At 38.6% G+C, this 6000-nt stretch overlaps 1 protein-coding gene across 3 annotated transcripts in view; it reads left to right on the forward strand.

Annotated features, from left to right (window-relative positions):
* Zmat4 (zinc finger matrin-type 4) overlaps positions 1–6000 on the forward strand; it is a 437748-nt gene that overhangs the window by 274884 nt on the left and 156864 nt on the right. The gene's annotated exons all lie outside the window — the stretch shown is intronic.

Consider the following 6000-nt stretch of genomic DNA (forward strand, 5'->3'; position numbering starts at 1 on the left):
TATACACTTCTCCAAACTCATCGAGATGTGTGCATTAATTAGTAACCTTTTTGTGTGGCGATCATTCCTCAATAAAGTGGCATGAGATCTAAAAAGAATTAGTCATCATTCCTGGCCTTTATCAGTTTGAGGTAAAGCCTTCTTTTCCTATTTTCATCTGAGTTTTTATCATGAATGGATGTTGGAATTTGTCAAAGCTTTTCCACATCTATTGAGACTATTGTGTAATTTTTATCCTTAATTCTGTGGTATATGACATTTATTGATTTATATATGTTGAACCATCCTTGCATCCCTGGAGTGAAGCTTACTTGATCATAATGTATGATCTGTTTAGTGATTTGTTGCATTCTGTTTGCAAGTATCTTATTGAAGAGTTTTGCATTGATGTTCATCAAAGATATTGGCTTGTACACTTCTTTATGGTTGAATCATTGCCTGGTGTTGGTATTAGGTGAATGCATAGAATGACTTTAGGAGTATTTCTTCCCTTTCAATTTCATGGAAGAGCTTTAGGAGTATTAGCACTAGAGATCTTTGAAGTTCCATTAAAATTTGATGGTGAATCCATTAGGTCCTGGGCTTTTATTGGCTTCTACAGCATTTATTACTATATCGACCTCATTGCATGTCATTGATCTATTATTAATCTTCTTGGATTAATTTTGGTAAGTTATCTGTTTAGGAATTTATCAATTTCTTTCAGATTCCCAATTTTTTAAAACACATGTTTTCAAAGTTGTTTCTTGTATCTCTAGATTTCAGTGATCTCTGTTACAATTTTGCTTTTTTAATTTCTGATTGCCTTGATGTGGGTAGTCCTTTTTTTAGCAAGTATAGCTCAGAGTTTATCAATTTTATTTATCCTTTCAAAGAACCAAGGATTCATTGATCCTTGTATTTTTTTCTTAGTCTCAATTTCATTGATTCCTGTTTAGACCATTATAATTTTCTTCCTTTTACAAGTTTTGAATTTGGATTGATCTTGGTTTGCTAGGACCTCAAGATGCTTCATGAGTTATTTATTTGGAATCTTTCTGTTTTTCTCTTGTTGGCATTCATAGCTCTAAACTTCCCTCTTAGAATTGCTTTCATTGTGTCCCACAAGTTCTGATAAGTTGTATTGTCATTGTCATATAATTCTAGAAATTTTTAAAATTTCTTCTCTAGCTTCCTGATTATTCAGGACTGTATCACTTAATCTCCAAATGTGTGCATAATTTTGTGGTTTATAACTAAACCATAGCCAGATACTAAATGGGGAAAAACTGAAAGCCTTCCCTCCAATATCAATAATGAGACAACTGTGAGCACAGTTATCACTATTCTTCCATGAACTACTCAAAACTTTAACCACCAGGAGAAGGAAAGAAAACAGATATGAAGAGGAAAGAAAGAAGTCAAACTGCATTTATTTGGAGATGATGTGATCCTTCTTATAGAAGACCCCAAAAAACTACACCAGAAGACTCTTATAGTTAAAAGGACAAATTCAAAGGTGGAAGACATACAACATCAACACACAAAAATCAACAGCATTTCTGTACACTAGTAATGCACCACTGAGAAAGAAACTAGGATAGTAATCCCATTTATGATAGTTTCAAACCAATTAAGTGGTACATACCTGTAATCCCAGCACTCGGCAGGCTGAGATAGGAGGGTGGCCACAAATTTTAGATCACGCTGGGCTACATAGTTAGTTCAAGGCCAGCCTAAACTATATAGCAAGATTCCAGACTGAAAGAAAAGGCAAAAAAATTTAAATACCCAAGAATCAAGTTACTCAAGGAGGTGAAAGACCTCTATAATTAAAACTTATTGATTAATTATATTGATGGAAGAGATTAAAGAGGATATTAGATAATGGAAAGACATCTGCTGTTCCTGGATAGACAGAATCAATATTGTCAAAATGGCCATATTGCCAAAAATAGTATGTAGATTTAATGTAAGTCCTAGCAAAACAACAACAGTTTTCATAGAACTAGAAAAAAAAATCCTAAAATTTATACAAAACCAGAAGATGGCCAGAAAAGCCAAAACTATCATTCATGCACAAAAAACAAGTGGAAATGTATTACAACCCCAGATTTCAATTCATACTACACAGCTATAGTAATAAAAACAATCTGATACCAGCATAAAAATAGATATATAAACCAATGGAATAAAGTAGAAGAGACAGAAACAAGCTGAGCCAAAAACATATGCTGGAGAAAAGATGGCTCCTTTGGTAAGTGGTGCTGGGAAAACTGGCTATCCACATGCACAAAACTGAATCCAGACCCATATATCTCACTCTGTACTAAAATGAAATAAAAATGGATCAGATACCTATATATAAAAATGAAACATTGAAACTGCTAGAAGATAAATTAGGTAAAACTCCTAAAGATGTAGGCACAAGCAATGGCTTCATTCACAGAACTCCAGTAACACAAAAATTAATACCAAAAATCAACAAATAAATTTCTATTAAATTAAAAGGATTCTGCATGCAAAGGAAACAATCAAGAGAGTGAAAAGACAACCCACAGAATGGGGAAAATTTTTGAAAGCTATTTTTCTGATAGAGTACTATTATCTAGAATGCACAAAGAACTAAAGCAATCAGCCCTCCCAAAACATGTGACCTGTTCAAATATAATAGGTAAATCAAAAGAATAGACATTTCTCAGAAGAAGAAATACAAATAGCTAATAAGTACATGGAAAAACTGTTCAGCATCTTGAGCCATTAAAGAAATTCAAATGAAAACAATTGAGCTTCTCTTTTATTAAGAATGCCTATTATCAAGAGCTCAAAAAAACCAACACACCTGGGTGGGTTTGTAGGGAAAAAGGACCCCTTCTACATTGTAGGTGGGAATGTAGACTAGTATAATTGCTATGGAAATCAATTTGGAGATTGAGCTAGAAATTCCATAATGTTAAGTGAAATTAATATTTAATAGAAGGTTAAATATGGCCTGGTTTCTCTTGTTAGAGAAACTCCAAATATAAATAAATTAAAACTTGAAATAAAGGAGAGTTGGGGAAGGGAAAAGTGGGAGGGGGAGTATAGGGGAGTACATGATATATATGTACCAGTTCTCCAAGGTGGATGTAATTATTATGTATCACAAACATATACTGAGAAAGGAAAGCAAAATAAATGACCAGGAAGTAGAGACTTACAGCAAAGAAAGGGAATAGGGAGAGAGGAAAGGCAATTGAGAAGTGGAAGTGGGCGTAAAACAAGTAAAGTATGATTTATCCATGAATGGAAACTCTAGAAAGGAACGCTCTACTCTATTAGCTAGAATACATTAATAAAATATTAGCTTGATGTTTTACCTTTACACAAATCTCCTGCTCATTATGTATTCTCTCCTGGATCTCTTTGCTGGGCAGTCACTTATAGTAGTGTATGTGACAGTACACACACCTGCATACACAGACAAAGGACTTTAATTTGTTAACTGGAAACACCCACCCATGCTTATACCTGTGAGTTGTGAGCTTGAGAGCAGGAACTCAGACAAGGGCGCTGTGTGTCCTCATCACTGCATGCATGCGTGTGAATCACCCTGGTGATTTAATTTCCGTAGAAAAAGTTATTTAGAAAAACATGCAATTTTAACATGGCTGACTCCAAGCAAAGTGAAATTTGTCTTTCCATTCTGCCTCCATGTAGAGCCGTTAGGAAAGCCCCCGTGGCCCAAAGTGGAAGTATTTTTGAAGAATCGCTGCCAAGCTGTATGTCTCGGTCGATGGATTAGCCTCAGCCTGGTCTCCGACTCTCTCAGCCATCTGCTCTAGCATTCAAAATCACATAGGAAACATCAAAATATAATTTTTATCTCTTCACTTTTCACACCTAGGTCAAAGACTGTACAAAGCAGTGTTATACAAGAACTAAAGCCAGGTGAAAGAGCAGCAAAGCAGAATGCAGGATTTTCCTCTGAAGAGTACCCGGCCAGCTCCTCTCTGTGCCCCTGCCTGAGGTGTGGCCTCTTTCCACTTTCAGGTCCTGCAGTTCGGTGCAGGGCTAGGCTCCCAGCCACAGATGTGGGAGAAGGATTCCAGTGGGCAAGCTCAAGCCCTGCCTACCTAGAGTAAACTGAGGAAGGCGTGAGCTACAGTGAGGAAGAGGAATTATCCCATTGTGATCTACTGGCTTTACAGCTACATGTTATGTCGATCCCCACTGAACCTCTAAAAGCTTTCCCGTTGCATGCCGTATTCGATGTGTTCTATTCATTGCCCTTTTTCTTCCCCTCAAAGACTACCTAACACACGTAGCGCTTCTCTTTTGGAAAGGCTTCCCAGCAGTGCATGCATCTGCTCCTCTTGTCTCCAAACCACCAAGCGCTTTCTCTGGAGACTCAGCTGTGGGCACAGGCTGACATATGTGAAATTGAGATGCTAGGGAAGTGTGACTTTAATACTGCACTCGGTTCTTCTTCTGCCTTTTTCTATCCACAAGGTGTCCGTTCTACCACACTTGTCTGCCTGGCTCCCAGCATGCCCTGCATTCTCAGTGCCTGGTTGGTGTCACTTCTGTAGAAGGGATTCTGGATTTCCTCTCCTGGCAGAGGTAGCTTTTAACCCTTACTTTATCTGTGCACAGAAAGGCTAAAACTTCGTAGCCTTTGGCCAACCAGCCTGGTCACTCTCCCCATCCACCTTTCATTCCAGCCTCTGGTAACCACCGTTCTACTCCCATTGTAGTCACTGCCCCTGTGAAGTTAATGGTGTTACATTCTGCTTTTAAATAAGATCACAGCGTTTTCTTTCTGTGCCTTTGTGTAATGACTTCTAGATGCTTTGTGTGGTGGCAAAGGACAGAATTTTCTTCCTTGTCAAGGTTGAATAATATTCTGGCACAAAAGCCTTTCTGGTACCTCCTGAATCGTCGCACCCTAGCACACACGACTTTGTTCACCGGGCCCAGGCGTGGTGTGTGATATCATGGTGAGTGCAGGAAGGGCTCCTCCCCTCGAAGGCACCGGATCCCTTTACCAGGTGTTCCTGAGCAGCTGTGTGCCCAGAATGACATCGTGGTCTGGATTGTCGCAGTAGCTATTTCTATTCTATATCTTCTATTGCCTCAAAGGTGCACCCAGTAATAACAATAACTATTAATTTAAAAAATATAAATTAAATTTATTTTCAACTGATACATAAACACCTACAATTTGTCCATATTAGTCAGGCAGCATGTGATGTACCCCTACATGCGTACACTGTATAATATATCAGTTATGGTAAACATGGCTTTCTCTTGCTGTGTTTATCCTTTTCTCTATGATGAAACGTGTAGAATCTCTTGTACCAACTTGCTGAGATACATGCAAGTGTTGTCCATAGCCGCATCGCAGTTCAGCTGCACACTGGAAACTCCTGCTTGTATTAATTGCCACCCTGAAGGGGATGGATTATTTTAGCAGGAAATCACTGGCAGGGTCCTGTGTTTCTGAAGTTGGATTGCACTAGTTCTCTGGTTGAGTTCCATGCCCTCTCTTTCGGGGGAAGAGGAGGGAAGGGGCACAGCCCTAAGGGGTCGATGTGCATCTCCTGTGCTGTGTCACTGTGCCCATCCGGATCGCGGCTGAGTCAGACACCAGCTGAGGAGTCATCGGGTTACCAAGGGGGCCCCCTCTAACTGGAGTCAGCTGCACCGCTGTTAATTCTGATTCGGAGCGCAGCAATTCCCATGATAACTGTTGACTTTTATTGTATCACTAAAACTATTCTACTGTGAGAATAGTCTGAAATGATTTTATGCTGGTTTATTTCAGTCATATTCCTGTTGTGTTTCCTCCGACTCCTCCTCCAACACTTGCAGTTTGGCTTAGAAATGTAATTTCTAGACAGGAAGACCTTTGAGGAGCTCTGTCCAGCTGGAGTTGCAAATGATTTTTTTATTAATGTATTTTTTTTAATATTTAAGACTCTTGACTCTTCCTCTTTGGAACCTTGAAGGTGATGATTTTTTTTTTTTTTTTTTTTTTTT

Source organism: Fukomys damarensis, unplaced genomic scaffold (genome assembly GCF_012274545.1).
Source record: "Fukomys damarensis isolate Sample0158 unplaced genomic scaffold, DMR_v1.0_HiC HiC_scaffold_18, whole genome shotgun sequence".
Taxonomy (NCBI): Eukaryota; Metazoa; Chordata; class Mammalia; order Rodentia; family Bathyergidae; genus Fukomys; species Fukomys damarensis.